At 35.2% G+C, this 23,874-nt stretch overlaps 2 long non-coding RNA genes across 6 annotated transcripts; both read left to right on the forward strand.

Moving 5' to 3' along the window:
• Positions 1 to 213: 213 nt before the first annotated feature.
• LOC127841873 (uncharacterized) lies at positions 214 to 4,166 on the forward strand. Its single transcript, XR_008031384.1, has 3 exons — positions 214 to 282; positions 925 to 1,814; positions 3,401 to 4,166. It is a non-coding gene; the product is annotated as an uncharacterized LOC127841873 (long non-coding RNA).
• Positions 4,167 to 4,839: 673 nt separating this feature from the next.
• On the forward strand, positions 4,840 to 23,542 carry LOC127841868 (uncharacterized). Of its 5 annotated transcripts, none has more exons than XR_008031375.1 (9): positions 4,840 to 5,336; positions 6,244 to 6,317; positions 9,489 to 9,654; positions 11,337 to 11,578; positions 13,714 to 13,860; positions 14,624 to 14,776; positions 17,346 to 17,491; positions 19,796 to 19,910; positions 19,955 to 23,542. It is a non-coding gene; the product is annotated as an uncharacterized LOC127841868 (long non-coding RNA). The 5 variants fall into 5 exon arrangements; XR_008031374.1 differs by having other exon boundaries at positions 4,851 to 5,336; positions 13,714 to 13,797; positions 14,624 to 14,733; positions 19,955 to 23,540; XR_008031372.1 differs by having other exon boundaries at positions 4,853 to 5,336; positions 14,624 to 14,733; positions 19,955 to 23,540.
• The last annotated feature ends 332 nt before the right edge of the window (positions 23,543 to 23,874 follow it).

Raw genomic sequence — 23,874 nt, forward strand, 5'->3', positions numbered from 1 at the left:
AATATTTTTTAAATAAAATATTGTTTAAGTAATCTTTGGAGGAACATATATTGATATTTTACGCAATGTTTACAGAAAGGTAACACTTGATGTGAGATTTATTAATTTGCCATATTTTATGCTGTTGCACATCTGTTATTGATTTTCATTACATTTATATAAATTTGTGTGAGTCCTAAAATTCAAGAAAAACATCAAGCTATTTTGCTGCTCCAGTTGCTGCTGAGTCAGGACAAGGATGCTGAGGATGTGGTGGACAAGGATGACCTGAATACACAGAAGGTAACAAAGACGTTTTAATTATCAGGCCTTTTCATAAAGTTGTGAGATATTTAATAAAGCTTATAAATATGATTCCATGGAATACATTTGTTCTCAATAAGAAGGACCCTGGCCTCATTCCCAGCACAGTGTAATAAAAGCTTTAGAGTTAGTTTTCATGCATGCAATGGCAACAATGTAAGGCTGCATGGGAAAACAGGACTTAATGCATGTGTGTAAAGTGTTGTCCCAGATTAGCCTGTGCAGTATGCATATTCCATATTGGTTCGCTCAACGTTACAGCTACTCGCTCAGCAAAGAAGACAACTGTCTGGTGAAAGGCTGGCCATTTACAGTCCAGTGATGTGGGGGGGAACGCGGCCTTTCCATGTCTGGGGATTGCATTTAAGTTAAAAATATTAATTATGAATTGACAGATTAATAAAGTATTGACAAACACTTTAAATGATGTTTGAGTATGATATGGTTTGATTGAATCAATTGTCATGTTATTTTGGATAAGAAACCAGTGAAATGCCAAGTTCAAAATTCATGAGAATGAAGTTTTGCCTTTGAAAAACTTCAACTCTTATTGAGAGACATGGTTTGTTATAGATTGTAATATAAACCTTTTGTACCAGTTCATATTTCCCATGTTTTCAGGAGAGCCCTGGTTTTGATATAGAGTTGGTGCGGCAACAGCACCAGTCGGGCCCGCACAAGCCTCAAGTCAAGCACGACCCCTCCCCTGACCCCTAGCTTCTCCCATTTGACTTCCAGCTTCAAAGGGTCAGCATCGTTGAACAAATTCCTCCTATAAAAAATTTTTAGCACAAAGAGTTTTCACACATGGTTCTCATCAACCACAATTTTCGTGTCGAGTGATCCGCACTTGAGCCTGTTTGGTTTGTTAGACCCGAGTGCCAGAGATGGGACAACCGTTACAGACACAAGGACTTATTGCAGAAGTTATGGCAACATGTACAGTCAGTTCTCAATGTTGGACTTCACAACTTATATCACGATAAATACAAAGTTGGATAACTCGTTCCATTCTTTTTGGGACAAACAATACAACGGAAAGTAACAAGAGAAAATCAAGGAATATTTGTAGAGTTTTAGTCGGAAGCGTATGCTTACCACTGGCATACTCCTGGACAGTCGTAACTTTACTGACAGTCCCGGTTTGTCCTCACAGGTGTCCAAACTGTCCAAAGAGAACGCACTTTTGACGCAGTTGCTAACTTAGAAAGGCAGCACCTACTTTGTTGTGAACACTCAGAGCATCCATGGCCATGCCTCAGGCGGGAAGTTCGACCAACAGCTGAAACAAGATGCTAAAGGTGAACCCATCAGGGTTTGTAACTTCCCACTCCAATCCTTAACAGCCTGGCATTGAGTCGGCGCTTGAGAAGGCGTTGAAAAATGACAGCAGTTTTGTTTTGTGGTCCAGTATGCCCTTTGGCTCTCAACCTGATGTTAGGTAGAACTCAAACTGGGCCCTTAGCAATATCAGCGAGGCTAGAATGTCATCTCTGCATCTTGAGCTTCAGGTGAGACCTTACAGTGTTATTTATTTGGTCAAAGCATTCCTAATCTCAAAAAGTCTATTCCATATTTTTCGATAATTACTGGCTTAATTCCCAATTAAATGTTTGCCAAAACAAATACTGTTTTGAATGGGTTGTGACATTGAGTTCATTTCCTTATTCAGCTCTATAAGTTGAACATTTATATTTATAGCACTGATTCTAAATTTTTAAGTATTCGTTAGCAAAATGTTGTATTGCGTCATATTTAAAGTGGTATAGTGTCACGTCTAAAAGTGCTTAAGTTATTCCTGTTTTTTTAATGTACAGATAAATATGGCAGCTTGCTACATAATGTACTTTACCATGTATTCCTCACTGTTTAAAACCCCAAAATTTCGATTTAACATGTTGGTGCGCGTTATTCATTATTACAATGCTATTGTGAGTGCTAACTTGAGAAAAATAAATCATTATGCAATCCTAAATATAAAATATAGACTCAATGTGTTGCATTAAAAAGCAGGTGTGTTAAGTAAGGTGTTTCAACATACATTGTCAAGGCATATTCATTTGTCACTAAAAACATTCTATTTTTAGCTCGACTATTATATATGAAATATATATAGTAGAGCTATCCTACTCATGTCGGCGTTTCTGTTTCCGTTGCTGTTTCCGTTAGCGTGCAAATGTTAAAGTTTTTGTACTACCCCAATTGTTTTAATTGTCCCTTGACATATTGCTTTCATATTTTGAATACTTCTTTACCAACATGAGCCCAACCTATAAACAAGAGCAGACAACTCTATCAAGCATTTTGTCATAATTATGGCGTCTTTTCCACTTAGAATATGCAGCAAATGTTAAAGTTTGCGTATTACCCCAAATATTTCCTATATCCTTTGACATATTGCTTTTATATTTTGCATACTTGTTTACCAACATGACCCCAACCTATAAACAAGAGCAGACCACTGTATCATTTTGACATAATTATGGCCCCTTTTACACTTACATAAATTGCCATAACTTCTCTATTTATGATCACATTTATTATTACTTTGACAAAACAACACTTACCTGAATACCACAATGGATTCCACCCAAAACAATACCCCACGCCCCTACCCAGAATCCCTCCCCCCCCCAGCCTCCCCCTCCCCCCAATTTTTTTTTTAAACATCATCTTATAAATAACCACACCTCACAGTATACCCTCCTCTCACCCCCCCTACCCCCCCAACCTCCCCCCCCCTAATTTTTTTTTAAACATCATCTAATAAATTACCCAACCCCCCATTATACCCCCTCTCACCCCCCCCCCTACTCCCCCCTACCCCCCCCCCCCCTTTTTTCCTTTTTTTATTTTTGAAAGATCGTCTAATAAATGACCAAACCCCACATTATACCCCCCTCTAAACCCCCCCTCCCCCCTCTTCCAAAAAACAATTTTTGTTTTTCCTTTTTTTATTTTTGAAAGATGGTCTTATAAATTATTGAATATAAACAATTTTCCCATGATGGCTTACGTTATACTGTCAAGCACTCGAATAGTCCAGCGCGCTGTCCTCTGACAGCTCTTGTTAGTTTACTTTCTATTTCCTTTTCAGAAAACATTATAAGCAAACAAGACAAACATCATGAATGTTTAGGCAATCCCAATCCACTTAGTGCACAAATACTACAACTCGCTCAGGAAATTCAGCACGCCACCTTTTAGCATATTCTCACAAGGCGCTAAATCTACACTTCCAACAGCTGAGCCTTGGTGAGTTCAACTTTCATCACGACGAGTCACTCGAGGTGAAACAATCTGATCCACAGATAGAGCAGGCGCTGAGTGACTCGCCTCTTAAAGTGACTGACCTCCATATGTTGCTCTCCAATAATATGAACCTGACGCCTGAGGAGCAGCGTTGTCCTACATTCCCGGTTCAGGGTGGTGACTTTGGCGTCAAGACTCACACAATCTCTGGCTATGGCAGCAGCAGCAACAAAAACAGGAAGTATTTCAGCTGCGCTCTGGGAAAACAGGGCTTAATGCATGTGCCTCAAGTGTTTTACCCATAAAAGCGTGTAAAGTCTGCCCAAGCTAATTTGTGACCACACTTTCCGAATATACCTTAAAACAAAGAATTCCATAAAAGCTGAAAGTGTCGTGGCTGATTAGTTTGTGCAGACTGTACAGGCAAATCTGGAACTCTTTACGCTATAAATGCATTTAGCCCAGTTTTTAAAGAGTTTAGAGTTGCACATTTAGTTCACGTAACATCAGCTTTTTTTTTTTTACCTTTCTGTAGAAAAGTTCCCATTACTGATCAGGAATTTTGTGTTTTTAAATTGGTCAAACTGACTAAATAAATACATATAAGAGTTGATTTGATATCAGTTTTAATCATAAAGGGTCAGGGCATATTTTCATACATTTTTGTGCCAAAATTCAGCCTCATAAGTAAACCAAAAGGTTTTTTTTTGTTTTTCACATGTATATTAACAAAATTCCCCTTGCATAAATTAAAGAAAATACCTATTAAATGCTGGTTGATTTAAATTAAACAATTATTGAAATGCAGTCAGCATTCTATGAAATAATTATCTGCATTTATTTTTTAATAAGGATATCTATAAATTAAAATTAACCACCTGTCCAAGTTTTAAGTATACAAATATGCCGCTGGAGTAAGAATATGCCCTGAAGATTTTTATTCATTATACCCCCGTGATGATTGGGGTATATAGGAATCACCTTGGATGGATGTCTGTCGGTCTTTGTAAATGTCTGTGGCCTATGGGTGTTCACTAACAATTCAACGTTCAGCATTCAAACTTTCAGGTATTTTCATTCTCATATGAGGTTGTGCATCTACATTTTGTATCATATTTCACTGAAAATTACAACACTTAGACAATCTATAACATCATGCGACATATTATGACTTGCAGAATTGGATGATAGTTTAATTAAGTCACAATGGTTACAACTTTTTGTTTGACTAGAAAGCAATGATACCTTTTTAGCTTATAGTATTTTTATACAGATTAAAAGATGTAGTTTCTTCTAACAATAAAAAAAACAACATATTTTTTGCTTTGCGATATGGTCAGCCACATAACTTGTTAATTGAATGGTCATGAAATAATTGTTATGTCCATTCTCTCAATGATTATAGTATGGCAGTTGTCAGTTACTGGCATAAGTATATGCACTTAGTTGATCCAGGAAAAGGTTAATTTAATGACCACACTGCTAGGACTAAAATGCATTTTTATTTGTGTAGAGGTCTATTAAAATCTGATAAAATTCCTGGATTTTCTAGATTTTCCAGTTCCTGCAGGAACCCATACAATCACACATCTTTACACAGCTGAACAACAACAGGCCCTCTGGTCAGTTGGGCCCCCACATCCAAGGACAATGCCTTGGTATAGGCGTCGAGCTCTTGGGTCAGGAATTTTGGGCAAAGCTCCTACCCCAAGGGTACAGCCAGTCTAACCATGGGACTCCAAACTTCACTGCTTAGAGGCCAAGACTACCTCATCTACAAGGTAGGTTGTTATGCAAACAGTATCGCAGTCATTCAAATACTTTTTGGAAGAATATGGATATTAATGTCCCCACTATATGAGGTAAGGGGGGGGTATGAAGATTTGCCCTTATCCGTGATTTTGTCTGTCCTTCCATCCTTCCTTCCATCTCTTACCCTTTTGTGGCTGCCATAGCTCAAAAAGTATTGTGCTAGAGGGATTGAAACTTTGCATTTATATCAAAAAGCATGTAAACTTGTGAACCTCCATATTTTGATTTGATATCTCTGACATAATTGGAGTGATAGCCTCTTTTTCTGATTTTTTTTGTCATTTAGTCATATTTTTTGCTACTAGAGGCCTGAAACTTTGGATGCATTTTGGATACCATGGTATCTGTTGTTCATCCTTTTGCGATGTTTTTGTGTTTGTCTGTCAACTTTTTTTCAATGGACATTTGCTCCTGAAGCACTTGACAGAGTTAAATGAAATCTCACAGGAATGTTCCTTAGGTTTTCAATTTTTTCTTCTTTTTTGAAACCCATAGCCAAGAGGTTTAATGTTTGGTGTGCAATAGTGTAAGTGAGTCCTGTTCAAATGTTACCAATTATGTCCCTTGGGTCAACAATGGCTTAGCCCTAGGATATTCCAGTTTTACATAAACATATTTAGGGACAAAAAAAACAACTTTAAAGCCCAAGTGTTATATATTTGGTATGGAACATAATCTAGAGGTTCTCTACAGAGTTTGTTTGATTAATACACCTGGCCCTAGTGGTCATTGACTTATACAGGTAAAACCTTCGAAAAACATTTGGTTGAACCACAACGCCCCTTGGGTTCATATTTGGTCCATGTACTGGATGCCATTTCTGATTGCATTGAATACATGTCTGAGATTTTTAAAGATCTTTCTATCTGTTCTAAGGGGCCTTTCCCTCACAAGTTCAGGCCCAGAGAATCATGTTACCCAACTCCAGCTGAGGCACTACATCTCAACAGGTAAGTCCCAGTAATAGTTAGTTTCACCACTTTAGAAATGGGGACTGGGGCTCTTTGGATTTGGAAAAACTGTGTTGTTTTAAGTAAAATGGTGACATTGGTGTTGTGGTTATTTTTGCTTACAATTGCTTTAACATTGAGAATAAAATGTGTTCAATATTATATTTACTATGGTTCAACTTGTAGAGCTGAATAGGAAAATGAACTTAAAATTGCATTTTTGTAAATTTGTTTTGGAATCCTTCAATTGTTAATTGTATTCAGTCATTTTGGAAAAATGTATACGTTGTTACATTTAAATTGGGGCCGAATAACAGCCTCAAACAAATTTATATACAAAAACTGAGGTAGTGCCTTGCCATTGGAAAAGGGATCACTGTGGCACAGCTGTGACCATGACCATCCATGAGGCCCATTCTGGGAAAACTAGTCTTAATGCTTGTGCTGCTTAAAGTCTCGCCCTAGATAAGCATGTGCAGTCTACACAGGCTAATAATGCTAATAATGGACGACACTTTCCACTTTTAGGGAATTTTTGTTTAAGGTTTCTCTACTACATGAAAAGAATTTGTCCCTGATTTGCAATCAAGTTTTAACAAATTGTTAATACCCAAATGCAAACTCAGTTTTCTGCACTTCACTTAATTGACCAGTATATCTTATTTCAATATTAGGGTTAAGCGTGAAACAATTGCATCTTGAACAATACAAATGTGAAGGATATACAACAGTTACATGCTAAACCCTCACATTGAGGGTTAAATTGACCATCAAAAGCTCTTTTAAAACAACAACAACAACATACAAATTATCTATAGGCCTAAATCAAACTGACGTTGTATCTGTTTACAAAATCATGTTCCCTATGAAAGGTAATTATCGTAATAAACCTGCCATTTATATATGAAGGAATCACTTGTGTCTGTGCCTTTGCATTAGATGGGTTGTATTTTTGTGGAGATCTCGATTGCAACTTTAATAACCAATAATGCGATTGTAATTGTAATTATATGCAATAATAGTAGTAGTATAAAAACCTTTGTATTGACATCAGGAATTTATTTTATTGCTATAGCCCCAAGAAGACTTGTAAGTGATATGTGATACACATTAACACATTTAAAGATCTTTGTTAAGCTTACTTGAGCATAAAGTGCGCTGTAAAGCAATTGTGATAACCCTATGTAAAGCATTGTGCTGTGTGTATGCATGGTCAACTTTTGGCTCGTTACCACTCTAGATGCCTTATTTGTTAATCCAATCTTGATGAAACTTGGTAAGAATTATTATCTGGACAATATCTAGGTCACTTGCATCCAAAAACTAGGTAACCATGTAACCAAATTAAATCTTTCAAAACCCTTGATGCCACTACAGGGGCAACATTTATGGCATAATCTTGATAAAACTTAGTGAGTATGCTTATATTGACAATGTCTATGAAAATTTAGAGTTCAGTAGATGTGCTAGGTCAAATGTTAGAAAAACCTTCTAACCACTCCAGAGGCAACATTTATGACTCAATTTGATGAAACTTGGTCAAAATGTTTATATTTTAATCAGGGCTATAGATAACAAGCGTATGTGCGTTATTACACAATTAAAATAACCAAAAACATAATTAAATTCAAAATCAAGCGTACAAAAACGCAAATATAAATGTAATAACATAATTCCCGTAAAAACCTTGCGTCACGAAACGCAATTCTTACAAACACCGGGCGTATTTTTTAAGACTGGTTATATCCCATACAAAAATGTACCGAATAGTTTATATTCTGTCCTATGAATAAAAGAAGGCAGTCTTTCCAGCGGTTATCAACCTTTGGGGTAAATTACTGTAATTATTCGTAGACCCGTCTGATTTCTACTTTCATTGTCTTAAAATATCAAAATGGCCACTCGTGGCTGTAGAAAGAGAATCGTCACACAAACAAACACCTAAGACAGGTATTTACACCAGAATATTGGGGAAACCGAAAGCTTCTGTGCTGCTTTGCTGAACGATCTGTTGAAAGATGTGATCATTTCTCCAGAGAATTTAGTTCGCCCGTTATTATCGGAGATTTTGAATGAGGTTGTTGAACCAAAAAAAACACATTATGGGGAGTGTAAGTGAAAAAACTTTAATAAAGTGGCGAAACAAACACCCGTGGCTGGTGATTGATATGGAAAGTGGAGTTATAAAATGTACATAATGCACAAACATGAAAAGTAAACTAACTAATGTTGCTATATTTATTTTTCACATGCACATAATAATATAGTAATCTTAGTAGATTTTTATTATATTATATATGTCATTCCCTAAATTACCCAATGGAGTTAAAAAAAACGGGGGTGAAAAACCCAATTAAGCTCAACAGTAGGTGGTTAAATTTTTTGCTAAAACTCTATTGAATTTACAAAAACCCAATTGTTGTCAAAACAGGGGGTGAAAAACCCAATTACCCGAAAAATTATCTTTAGCCCTGATTTTAATGTACGAGGCTTAGTTTGTTTCAATGTAACATTCATTAAAAAACTAGGTCACCAGGTACTATCTTTAAAAACCTTCTTTCACTTTAGAACTCACATTAATAACTCATTCTTGGTGAAACGTGGTCAAAATGTCGATATTGAATGCTGGACATTGAATTCACATAATGTGCATTCAAAAACTAGGTCACTAGTTCAAATGTTCTAAATATCTTGTTACCACTCTAGATAACTAAATTGACAACTCAATCTCCATAAAACTTCATATGAATGATTTTTGTATTTTGTCGAGAACAACTTTGAAATCGGGTCACATCTTTCCATTAACAAGGTAAATAAGTTAAATCTAATACCACTCTAGAAGCCACATGTATGACTCAATCATTTTCAAACTGGGTCAGAATGTTTATTTTTACATTATCAAGGCCATTTTTGAAACTTCAAGTCTTCTACCAAAGTTTTAAGTTGAACTAAGGTAAGTCTTCAGGGTCATCCTGACCCTCTTGTTTCAATAAGCAAGATGCAAATTATTTTCAAAGAATGATATATTGGATTGCTTTCAATTAAGGAACTTATTGATGTTTTTAAAGATAATTTTTGCATTAAAGAAATATGTTGTGTGTTGTGTTGTTCAGTGTACTTAAAATACTTTTAAAAGAAAATGTATGTTTTCTGCTCATTCTATGTTCAAAGGTCCTCAGTCTCTCTTGCAACAACAAAAGCTGAAGTTGAAGTGTGAAAGAGAGAAAGAGTTGACATGAAATTGCTGCTTCAGCCTTAATTGGAACATCAGCAGCACCAGCAACAACAACACTTAAAATTCAGCAATCAACAGTTCGATTGACGAAGGCTTTCAAATGTATGAGACTTGAGAAAATTAAATTGGAGAATCACCTTTGGTGAATGTTTTTTTTTAATATTTGAGCGGATAATAACAATTGAGGCTTGAACATGTGCTTAAAGTGTCGTCCACACAGGCTAATCTGGGTTAACACTTGTAGCTGTAATGGTATTTGTTTGTATATAGGAAGTCTTTTTTGGCAAAAATCTAGCTAAGGCGGATTGTCGTCAGTGATGAGCCTGTGAGAACTGCACAGGCTAACTTGAGACAATACTCTACATACATTTATTTTATGCTTTCCGGTGGTTTAAAGAGAAATATCAGTGAAATAAAACTGGTTTCACTGTTTTAAACAGTGAAAAATAACAGTGAAAAATATCGATATTTTTCAGTTTTACGGTGAAATGACGTCATTTTTTCGACTAAATGACGTCATAAATACAGCGAAATTATCAAGTTTATCTCTTTTACAATATTAATAAGCGGTGAAAAAAGCATTAAATAAAAAGAAAATGTGTTGGATTTGATCGAATATATATTTTAATTCACTCGTGATCATAAAAAATGCATATTTTCACTCCCGAAGCCTGGCTGCGCCACTTGTGAAAATATTATTTTATATGATCACTCGTGAAATAAAATCGATATTCCATCGAATCAGACAAATATCCTCTATACATTTAACCCCATTTTCACGGAGTGAGGCTCAATTTTGTGAATATTCATATACATGTGGCATTATGATTCTGTCCATGTGACCTTTTCATAGCTCGATGAACCAAATGCATCTACAAATTATAAACTCATTTATTTGTATTACCATTTTATTATTCCATTCCTTTGTTGCGAAATTACATCATTATTTTGTGCCAATCTTTACACAGTAAATATGACGTTACCGTTGGCATTTACCGGAACCCGAGCAGGGTAGGTTATGTTTGGGAGGCAGGTGGTTGACTTTTTAACTTCCATAATGACTGTTTCTTTTCATTTGTCTATGGCAAAATGACGCATTAAATGATGCCATTAAACAAAAATGAAACCAGATACAATAGCGAGTTAGACAATTTTGATATTTCAGCCTATGTTAACTAAAAGTCTTTGTTTTGTAATTATAAGGGTTTAATAGTATTTAAACATTATTTACTATGGGTAAAAATGTGGCGTCTTTTAGTGGTTTGCCTTTAACATTCTATCTGCTCTATATTTCAAAACATTGGATCATCATAATAATTGGTGATAATATTTTTTATCATCATCTCTCGTCCAAGTTTTGTTAGCAGCCAGATCGACTTTAGCACTTTCAACATATGTTTTTGTTTAATGAACACAATTTGACCAAATTAAACTTGTCTGCCATTGCACTCACAATCACTGTAACACAGTTTTCTAAACAGGCGTATGTTGTTGGCATTCTCGTTGTTCATTTATTTGGATTATGAACTGAGTGAAAAAATAAGCCCTGTCTAAGCATAAATACCATAATAATTTATGCACTTGGCGTAATTTTCTTGACAATTAACATATCTTTCGGTGTACTGCTCACATTGCAAAACTTTGCAATGCTTTGTAGAGTTTATGCCCTGTGTCTAACTTCATGTCAAATGGTGACTTGCCTACTTAAAATGACCTTGTTGAGATGAATAGGATAATCTCGTGCTGATGCAACTGTTTCACGTTGTTTCTATTTTATTTTACAGGAAAAACTGTCAATTTTCAAAGCACCCTTCCCTGAAAATCTGGCCAAGCTAATACACAATGTGAATGCATCAACGTGACCCTTCAGAGAAACAGGATTCCAGGCCGAATGTCAAACCGTCTGGGCTCCAGCAGCAGCCTCAGCCGTGGGGGTCAGGTTCATGATGCACCTATGCTCTCAATGCTCTATGAACATCATAATCTCACAGCAACAGTGGATAACATGACCTTCAAGTTGGGGATGGTAAAGCATGATAATTTTATTAAAACCCACAAACCAAGTCTTAGAGAGGATGTATTTAAGTCAATTTTCTGTTAGTTGGTTATTCAGATGGGCGTTTTGTCTGCATATTACCGTATTTCCTCGATTATAAGACGGGTTTTTTTCCCGATTTTTTAAGGCCTAAAGTGGGGGGGTCGTCTTATAAGCGCAGTCTACGAAAAAAAATAAGTTTCTTTACCAATTTTTGTGAAGTGATAACCGTATTTCTGATGAAGAAAAGAAACTACTTTCGTTTAGATACGTGATTTGCCGCTTACATCCTTATGTTATGATATATTATAAATGATATGTCTGTTTGGAATACTCGCGAGTTTAAAATCGAATAAAAATTAAACATAAAAATTTATTAAAGCAAATGTGTACAAATACTGTTGTTATTATTCTATTATTTTCTATTTGCAGCAAAATATTTACTGCGGATCGTTGCTACTGTGGCGGTGAAGAATCAGCGTTAGATCGCTTATGTCATTTTGAATAAATCGGTTGGAAACAATTAACGTTTCTTAAATTTATATAAATATATCGTCTATCTATTTCATTATAATAAATAATTTTTTGCATATTTTGTTCTATTTTCAGGGAATGCAGGGTAAATGTACGTCATGCTTTATTATCTGTATCTTTATTTTTCTAAATAAAACACCTATTTGTTTCCAATTAAACTGCAATTGTTGTGCAAACACTATTGTCATAGATGACAGTTTGTTTATTGCCGAATGACTATCAACATGTGCAACAGTTATCTAGCCGTTAATTGGCAGTTTTATTGATACAATTCGAGATAGTATTGACCCCTAACAGACCCCCTACAGATAGCTTGGTGCTACAAACAGCTAGCAACTAATTGTCAGACAATACTCTTGTTTATTAAGCCGTTAATTGGGTGTTTAATGGACACAGATGGCATTATACCTCCAACACTAATCAAGTTTAAATGACATACCTGGTATTTGATTGGCCAATCTGATGCATACATTAATTATTGAGAAATATGATTGGTTTCAAACATACAGACAGCAATCAAACAATCAGAGATATAACGCGCCGATAATCATAATCGTCATTAATTTCCCAAGTATTTCATTGTATTGAAAATAGGATGACGTGAATCAGGGAACGAATCCAATAACGAGCTTACTTGGTGTATTGTACTTACTTACAAAATGGCCGACCAACAAATTTTGACTATTGAAATTTAACCGATTTTCGTCTTTAAAAAATTGCCCCGTCTTATAAGCGAGTCTACGCAAAATACAGCCAATCTGGACCTAAAGTTGGGGTCTCGTCTTATAGTCAATCCGTCTTATAATCGAGGAAATACGAATAATTGATCATGACTCGCAGATGACCCCTATTGATTTTGAGGTCACTAGGTCACAGGTCAAGGTCACGGTGACCAGAAATAGTAAAATGGTTTCCGGATGATAACTCAAGAACGCATATGCCTAGGATCATGAAACTTCATGGGTAGATTGATCATGATTCGTAGATGACCCCTATTGATTTTGAGATCACAAGGTCAAAGGTCAAGGTCACGGTGGCCCGAAACAGTAAAATGATTTTCGGATGATAACTCATCAACCCATCATGACTCGCAGATGACCCCTATTGATTTTGAGGTCAATAGGTCAAAGGTCAAGGTCACGGTGACCCGAAACAGTAAAATGGTTTTCGGATGATAACTCAAGAACGCTTTCGCCTAGGATCATGAAACTTCATAGGTAGATTGATCATGACTTGCAGATTACCCCTATTGATTTTGAGATCACAAGGTCAAAGGTCAAGGTCACGGTGACCCGAAACAGTAAAATGATTTTCGGATGATAACTCAAGAACGCTTTTGCCTAGGATCATGACACTTCATAGGTACATTGATCGTGACCCGCAGATGACCCCTATTGATTTTCAGGTCACTAGGTCAAAGGTCAAGGTCACAGTGACAAAAATCGTATTCACACAATGGCTGCCACTACAACGGACAGCCCATATGGGGGGGCATGCATGTTTTACAAACAGCCCTTGTGACATATTGATATATTGACTATGCTTTGATTTATTGTTTGATTTAATCACTTTTCCTCTCTTTTACTTACCAGGTTGAGGGTCTCCCAAAACCACCCAGTGCCTTGCGATGAAAACCTCCAACGGGACTGTGAGCTTGCCCTTGGACTCACCTAATGGTCAGGTTCAAGGTCACATGGGCTTAGATAGTCACTGCAGTAAAAAAGTGTATGGTTTTAAAGGTACTTGTTCACAGATTTCATGAGTAGTTTGATTGACCAGACTGACATAACTAAAGCACATTTAAAGTGGCTACGTATACATAAATAAAAAAAACATACAAACATATAACTACAAAGAATACCAATATTTGCAGTTTGGTATTGCGAATTGCTTTTACTGCTTTTAATACAAAATAATAGTAATAATCTCAGTTAAAAACCCAAAAGAAGGCAGTTTTTATAATTTTCTTTCTTAATTTTGTATATTTATTACTTTAGGTTATTCCATAAACTGTGTTGTTGTGGTTTAATAATGTTTGAAAAATGATATGGATAACTCGATGACCAAGTTATATTATATTGTTCCATCTGTATTTGTAAACAAAATGACCGCAGAACAGGGCATCACTACGTTAATGTATTAACATTAACCTTTAAATTTGTATTTTTTTACAATTTTGTATCTCAATACTGTCCCTTCTGCTTAATGTCTATTCAGCAAAAACAAAGGACCCCATTGGAAATAAGTGTTTGCACTTTAATGGGTTATCCTTGACTGCAAGGTCAAAAGAAATACACATACACATTTGTCATAATGACTAAAAAAGGGTATCAACAGAAACATGTTCATTAAATATTGCTCAATCACTGACAGTAAACGGAAATTCTACAGAAAGAAAAATACTTTAAAATATTGCTCCATTGTTTTACTGTAAACGAATTGACTACAGAACAGGAATATATCTTTTAACATTTCCCTTAAAATATTTTATATAATTTTCAGTAAAGAAGATGACTTCACAACATGACATCCAAGACTGCAGGGACGAAATGACTCACGCCAGCAGAGGAAGCCAAGACACAATACGAGAATTTCCAGCGGCTTACCTGCTTGTATGGGTTTATTTTAAACCTAATTATTATTTGATTTAGTTAGGTAATTATATATATTTATATAGTTTAAATATAGATTTGATATTATTCACTGAAGTAAAAATATGAACACAATTATTACAATATTTTTGTTCAACATCAGCCAGCCAGTAAATTGTTTGTTTCTAAAAAATGCAAATGTGTGTCGAATATCAATAGGACATTACGTTTGTCATAAATCAATTTAAAATATTAAATTAATCTACAACAGTGCACACAATCTGACACTTTTTTTTCCACCATACTCAGTCATCGAAATTAGCACACGCCCGATCGCCCGTGGCGAGTAAAATTACTGCCGGGCACATACAAAAATTCACGTTTGTGGCCCGCCGGGCATGTAAATTATTGAAGCCAATTGACAGTTTATAAAAAAAATCGTAAGCGGTTCTTGATATTTGCAGATCTATTTTTCAATTTTGCGAACAAACACCTTGCCATAAGTTGTAAAACAATGAAATTCGATTGGTTTAACAACACGCACCTGCTTGCACACGTCATCGTTATTGTTTTTGACCGATGCAATTCGGTCACATTTGGTTCTTATTGACGGTTTCTCTAGACATTAATCGAGAAGCAATCGTGATACATCGGCTATCTCGGATTCCTCCGTAAGATATTTATGAAATAAATCGTCTGCTGATCCAGAGTGATCGAGAAGATGCTTTTTAAATCGATCATTTCAATCAAGTAATACGCTTCCGTTTTTGTCAATGTAAACAAATGCCATTGTCGACATAGAGGCTATGCAGTATCTTAGGTATGTTGATGGGGCTAAGCCCGATAAAGCACTTCCAAAATAGAAAATTGACAATGATTTAGAGAAAAAGGAAGTCAAGAAATAGTACGAGGACACCAGAGAACGCTCTTTTCAAGAGCACTGGTGTAACGATCGACCGTCTTAATTCTAGTGACTGATTAGATGTAATTGTATTCACTACTATTGAAACAAATGTTCTGCTTTACTATGTGAAGCATGTAAGTGTTAAAATGTTGTGATTTGTTATAATTTTGGTTAAAAAAGTTTGGGCATGTAAAAAATATGTTGGGCATGTACAAATTCTTAAGTAACTGGCCCGACTGGCATGTAACTTTTCAAAGCTTATTTCGAAGACTGCATACTTTTTGTCAGTTTGTAAGGATGCAATTAAAAAGAGTGTGTATCCGACTTTGCATCAGACCCATATTAGAAGTAGAGCCCTGCCTATAAAGAGACTAATCCAGTACCGACCTGTGCACATGTCTATTGCAATAAACAAGCTGTCATAATTGCACTTGTCTTTGGCTTATTCTCAGATGAGTCGCTATATCAATGTATTTAATGTTATTTTTTACCTTAAAAAATAACAGTGTGTAAATGTAAACCCTGTCAATTCAAGTGATTTCAAAATAAAACACATGCAAATGACTTTTAAACTGTCCTCACGTTAGTTTCTGTTTTTGTACTGAACATAAAAAAGTGTTGCATTTGGTAAATCTTCATTTATGAATAACACTTTTTCTAGAACAAGTATATTTAAACCCTTTCTTGTTAACCCGCCTCGTGTATTTTATGCCCCACTTCAATGAAAAGGGGGTATATTATTTTGCAGGATGTTTGCCAGTCTGTCGTTGGGTGTGTTGGTAGACCAGTTGATTTCCTATAACTAACTCATCAACAAATTGATCTATTGGCTTTATACTTCACATGTGCATTGGTCTTGGACAGTAGATGACCTCTATTGAAATTGGGGTCACTACTTCAAAGGTAAAGGTCACTGTCACAATAATTATGAAAATCATGTCAGATCAATAACTTGTCAACAAATTGGCCAATTGGCTTGATACTTCACATATGCATTTGCCTTGGACAGTAGATGACCTCTATTGAAAATGGGGTCGCTAGGTCAAAGGTCACAGTTACAATACGTGTGAAAATCCTTTCTGATCAATAACTCGTCAACAAATTGACTATTGGCTTGATACTTCACATGTGCATTGGCCATGGACAGTAGATGACCCCTATTGAAATTGGGGTCACTAGGTTAATGGTCAAGGTCACTGTTGCAATAAATGCGAAAATCATGTCCGATTAATAACTTGTAAAAAAATTGACCAATTGGCTTGATACTGAACATGTGCATCGGTCTTAGACAGTAGAGGACGTCTATTGAAATTTGGGTCACTTGTTCAAAGGTCAAGGTCACTGTGACATTAGGTGTTAAATTGGTATTCATTCGATATGTCATCAAAGGATTGAGTGGTGGGTGTCAAGGCTCTGTTTTGGGAGGTATCTGTCACAGACCGTGGAGCTCTTGTTTTTATTAACATTCTTTAAAAAAAAGTTTGGTGATAAACCAAAATGAACTTGTGTTTCCTCTCTAATTATTTTAGCTTAATTGCCTTCACATTTTTAAATCGCTTTACATCACTAGAACATCGTCGCTCTAGTTAAATATTTTGACATGGCATTGTCGATATGAAAGGTCGAAACACTGACAAGTGTTTTGTCGGGTTTAAATTAGTTTTGTTTGTCCTTGAAAACGCTAGTATTGTCTTTAATTTTTTTGACGCACGATTTACTTTTATTCCAGAAAACCTGGGAAGCAGAGCAATGAGTATGTCCCAGGAGCATTTGCAGTCACAGCAAGTGAACCAGCGGCAGTCATCGTCTCCAGATTCTGAGATCCCCATGCTTCACAACCCTTAGTCTATGCAAATCATGCAGAGCGAACCTTGGGTGAGTTTTCGTGTCATGTGCATGCTTTTTCATGGCCTCACTTTCAGAGATTGGTGGGTGCATGTAGATTTACCCTTTTGTGTCCATACATCTTTCAATCCAGCTGTGTTTTTTTTGTCATGTGTGACCTAGAAAAGTATTGCTTCTTGTGTGATAAAATCAGACATATTTACAATCATGTGAACTTTCCTTCTTGTTTATTCCCCTTAAAATGAAGTTTAGGGGTGTATATAGGAGTGAGCTTGTCAGTCGGTCGGTTCGTATTAAGTTCCACTCTCTAATTCAAGTTGTTTTCATCCGATTTTCACCAAACTTGGTCAGATGTTGTATCTAGATGATTTCTAGATCAAGTTCGAATATGGATCATGCCGGGTCAAAAACTAGGTCACTGGATCACTTAGTGCGTTTTAAACATTAAGTATGGTGTCCGCTCTCTTATTCAAGTAGTTTTCATCAGAGCTTCACCAAACTTGGTTAGAATTTGTATCTAGATGATGTGTAAGTAAAGTTCAAACATGGGCCTTGCCGGGTTAAAAACTAGGTCACAGGGTCACTTAGTGCATTTTAAACATTAAGGATGGTGTCCGCTGTTTTTTTGTAAAGGCAACATGCAAAATATTCAGTGTCAATGCGGCATGTAGAGTATAAGTCACGACTGTGACGAAGCTCTAGTTTTGGTTTATTTTTAGCTCGGCTGTTTTCGGAGAAAACCCGAGCTATTGTCATAGCCAGCTGGTCGTCGGCCGTCCGGCGTAGGCGTCGTGCTAAAACCTTAACATTGGCCTTAACTTTTTAAATATTGAAGATAGAAACTTGATATTTGGCATGCATGTGTATCGCATAAAGCTGCACATTTTGAGTGGTAAAATTTTAAGGTGAACATCATCCTTCAAGGTCTAGGGTCAAAAAACAAATCCAAGGGAAGTAATAAGCTTTAAATGGACATAGTTATCTGACCTGCCAACGTATATATTTTTGTTAAATAAATCAAAGTGGTGCAGAAGGTGGCATTTTGTTTCTGCAAACACATCATGGTAAAAGGTCAAGGTCATCCTTTACGGTCTACGGTAAAAAATACAAATCCAAGGGAAGTAATAAGCTTTAAAGGGAGATATCTAATCAATATTGAACATAGCAACTTGATATATTTGGCATGCATGTGTATCTCATGGAGCTGCACATTTTCAGAGGTGAATCTACAGTCACGGTAGTGGCTTTTAATTATTTGCTACTCAAAATAGAGATTTGTTAGAGACAATTATTTTCAAGGGAAGTAATTTATGTAATTATAAATGTCATATTATATATTTCCTTACCAAGAATGGAAGTTCTTTTCACAGTTACTGTACAGATTAATTATTTTGATTATTTATAACTCAAATGATTGATTGGTCAATGTTGTTTTTTTTAATTATATAATTATCATTTCTTTCATGTTTATTACATTCCTGTGGACTTATGTCCATAGATACATGATCTGACGAACACATCTCTTGTTTTAAATGATATAGTTATCATTTCTTACCTGTTCTTATTTTTAGATGCTAGTTTTCATTAAATACCAGTGGACTTATGTCCATAGATACATGATGACCCTGGCTATGATTTCTTTGATAAACCACAGGCCTAGGTTGTCAGTGTTGTCTGATTTGATCATTTTTGACTGTCTACAGACCCCCCCCCCCCCCGTTTGGATTTACAAAATCCAAGGGAAGTAATAAGCTTTAAAGGGAGTATTTCTATTCCTGCCAAATGATAAATATAAATTTTATTTCAAAGCGGCGCAGTAGGGGGCATTGTTTCTGACGAACACATCTCTTGTTGGAACACTAGGTCAAAGGTCAAGGACACTGTGATCTCTAAACAAAAAATAATAATTTCTGACAAGCTTTCGCAGCCGAGCGTGGCACCTGTTATGCGGTGCTCTTGTTCTTTCATAGTAGTAAAGTTTTCAGTCAAAAGTTAAATGTGGTTGCATCGGTGACTTTTTGCCTACTTCACAGCAGACATCTCAGAAAAACTCTTTTCAACATGTTTTATTTTCTATTAACTAGCTGGCCCTTTCTTAATTGTTGTTAATGATAAGGAAATATTTTTCCAATGGAAAAATGTATGTTTATGGAATATCATCCCATATTTCCTGATTGATGGAGAGACTTAAAGTTAGTTGGTAGTAAAGTGGTTATAATTAACTTTTAATGTAACTCAATGTATAAAAGTGCTATTATTGTACTTGTTTATCATGGGTAACACGCATAAAATGAAAAACTGACATTTACTGTTATGAATCTTTCTTTTTTTCAGACATTGACGAAATCAACCCGGCAAATCAGAAGGACAGCCTGTTGCTACAGTTATCATATTAACCCCAGTCATACCAAAGAAGCTCAGAGATATAAATGCTGTTTAAGATGTGCTAGTCTCCACATACTCCATGTCTGGTGTGAACATGTATAATTGAAGGTCTCTACATACTCCATGTCTGGTGTGAACATGTACAATTGAAGGTCTCTACATACCCAATGTCTGGTGTGAACATGTACAATTGAATGTCTCTACATACTCCATGTCTGGTGTGAACATGTACAATTGAAGGTCTCTACATACTCCATGTCTGGTGTGAACATGTACAATTGAAGGTCTCTGCATACCCCATGTCAGGTGTGAACATGTACAATTGAAGGTCTCTACATACTCCATGTCTGGTGTGAACATGTACAATTGAAGGTCTCTACATACTCCATGTCTGGTGTGAACATGTACAACTGAAGATCTCTACATACCCCATGTCTGGTGTGAACATGTACACTTGAATGTCTCTATATACCCCATGTCTGGTGTAAACATGTACAATTGAAGGTCTCTACATACCACATGTCTGGTGTGAACATGTACAATTGAAGGTCTCTGCATACCCCATGTCAGGTGTGAACATGTACAATTGAAGGTCTCTACATACTCCATGTCTGGTGTGAACATGTACAATTGAAGGTCTCTACATACCCCATGTCTGGTGTGAACATGTACAACTGAAGATCTCTACATACCCCATGTCTGGTGTGAACATGTACACTTGAATGTCTCTATATACCCCATGTCTGGTGTAAACATGTACAATTGAAGGTCTCTACATACCACATGTCTGGTGTGAACATGTACAATTAAAGGTCTGTACATACCCCATGTCTGGTGTGAACATGTACAATTGAAGGTCTCTACATACCCCATGTCCGGTGTAAACATGTACAATTGAAGGTCTCTACATACCCCATGTCTGGTGTGAACATGTACAATTGAAGGTATCTACATACCCCGTGTCCGGTGTGAACATGTACAATTGAAGGTCTCATCTTTGAAATTGGGACAGGTGGAAAATTGATGCATTGATGCAGACAGAAGTCGCATAATGACAAATCACAACAAAAAGTGAAAATCCAGACAGTCTTGTGGCCAGCCATGTTTTTATGTGACCATCCAAGTTGTGTTCAAAGAAAACAATAGTTCATGTTTTATTGGAACTATGATGCTGATAGTCATTTTATGTAAAAGGCTTTTATGAACTGTATTTAAATACTCAGTATAATAAGATTAAGATTACTTGATAAAAGCAATAATGAACAATATTATTTTAAGAGCAAAATTAACAAGTCTATCCAATTACTGTGTCTGTATTATGAAATTTTATTTTGGAAATGTTAAGGAAAATATAATGTTACTAAATATATGTCTATTAATGTTCATTTTAACATTTGTCAAAGCTGTTTAAATGATGCCGGTAACTTTGACAACATTGAAAGAAAGTGTATTCTTTTCATGTAATGAGACATGCTTCAGTTTGTTTTGCTTAACATGTAATATAGAGGTGGTAGTTACACACATTGTTTAGACAGGTGGATAATTTTAATGCTAAGGCTTTGATAACTTTAAGTGTGCCCATTGGTGTCAGGTGTTTTTGTCAAGCATCTTGTTTATTATCTTAGTATTTCAAGACAATATTGATTAATTTTAGACAAAATCATTTAATCTTCCTTAAATTGTCTATTCGGTATTTACTACCAGTTATTTATTAATTTACTTGAACATGATTTAATAATGACTTTTTTGTTGCTTAAAATGCTTTATATGTTTTAAAACTAAGCATTTAAAAACGAAAATATAAGATGTGGGAATAATGTCCAAAGTTATGATAGTTATTTTTTGTTTTTGTAAAGTTAATTATGCCTTATATGTTTGTGTATAGACATTTAGAGGACCAGATTAACCTGACCAAGAATTCTTGATCAATGTGTATATCGGTCACTTCATTTGTCATTTGTATATAGAGCGATTGCGAAATGATCGTATTGTTAATGAAAATCATGCGTTTATTGTTGCCATTTTGATTTTCGCTGTTAACATGTATTTGTACAAACAATTTTCATCATGTACATCTTTTAGATGCCAGATAATAAAAACAAACATTGCTTGTGGAGATGCTCATTTAAAACTTTCTTAATGATACAGAACAACACATTCTGAAGAGGCTAATAAATTATGCTTTAGGCAAAAGGAACATCTTGTTACTAGTATATGTAATGCCTTTCACTAAATAAAGTCAAGCAACTATTGAAAGATTGGTATAACTTTGTTTTGCATTATCTTAAGAAAAATTAATATATTCAACTTGGAAATCAGTCAATTGCAAATCAAGCGAGAGTGATTTAACATGCTAACACTTGTCAATAATTGAATTGTCTCTCTTTGTACGTAAGATATAGGGATGTTGTTGCTTGAAAAACAAAGTTGTATCCGTTGTTAGATAATGCTTTTGTTCATCTCTCAACATAACAAGTACATTCATACAGTTATTAAAAATTTGACACTCTTAATTCTCAGCCATCAGTTTGTATTGGGAATTTGTGGAATACTTACTAAACTAATATATACGTCTGTTTAATGAATGAATAGCTATGGTACAATATGATACTCAATGTTACAAAACATGTGTAATAAAAATAAAATGTTATTTATTTCAAATCATAAAATTTAGTTGTCCATACAATGCTTACAGTTTTGCAATTGTGACGATAAAGGAAATGTTCTGCTCAAAATGTCTTTTTAAGACATGTGAAAATTGTAGCAATCATATTGTACTTGTATTTATATTATACATTATAAGAATTTACTTACAGCTGATGATAGCGGCAGTTTACTAGTTGTGTAACAGTTTGTTTCACTCGACCATTATACCATATTGCCTTAAAAATGTGATTGTTTATACTGAACTTTAATTGAATGCATGAAACATGATTGTTCTGTTGCTTAACAGCTGAAAATAGCTTGATGTTTGTTAATTGTGTGAAATGTTTCAAATAAATCATATTGATACATAGAAAATAAAATTACATTTTGCGTTAATTTGAATGCATAACAAACAATTGTTACCATACAAACACAGTCATAGTGAACTAAATTGATATTTTGAGATGCAATTTTTACAATAATGTGTTAATATTTTCATCTATTCTAAATAAACATTTTGCATTTGTAAATATAGGGTGTATATATACTTTATAGAAACTGCTTAGACGCCTTATTTAAATTGCGTGTGTACCTCATATTGATTAAAGACTATTAATTATTGCATATTTGTTTGTGCCTATGTCTTACTTATCTCTTCATAGTCCTTACATTACTGCAAATAGTATTTTAATAAAGTTAAAATATTTATCTATACTATAATCAGGTTATCTGTTAAATTAAGTTTCGTGCATTTGTATTGTCTAGCTAATTAAATTGAAGTGTCTATATTCTCGCCTACATAAATTGTTGGTGTATGGTTAAGAGAAATCACATTTCACAACTCGTGTTGTTTTTATCCATCATTAATAACCAGTGTTTAGTCCATAGAGGTTACATTATACAAAATATTTCAGTTGTGCAATGCTTTGCTATCTTAATAAATCAACACTATTTATTGATTTTCTATATAGGCACTTCCCATGACTTTAGGGAGGGAAAACATTGTTTGCTTGAAGGTTAGAAACTTAATGTTGACATCTTGAAAGATGGCAGTATACATTTAGACTAGCTGGGAAAAAGATGGCTGTTAAACAATGTAAGACAGAACTCCACACAAGATATGTTATGCATGCAATACGCATGACCTATCTTTTTCTTTTTTTTTGATCGGAATGATCTTTAAGAACTGGTATGGTTATGAGGGTCTCTATGTGCAAAATGTTGCATTTATTTTGTGTTAAAGTTATTGCTTTAACATTGAATTTGTTATGGAAATATTATAGTTTATGTGACCTTTAGAGATATACATGTTTATATTAATGATGTATTTTTGCTGATCCAAGTATGTTCTTGCACACTATTTAAAGTAGATTACTACAAGT

The sequence above is a fragment of the Dreissena polymorpha genome, chromosome 8 (assembly GCF_020536995.1).
Source record: "Dreissena polymorpha isolate Duluth1 chromosome 8, UMN_Dpol_1.0, whole genome shotgun sequence".
In the NCBI taxonomy this organism is placed as follows: Eukaryota; Metazoa; Mollusca; class Bivalvia; order Myida; family Dreissenidae; genus Dreissena; species Dreissena polymorpha.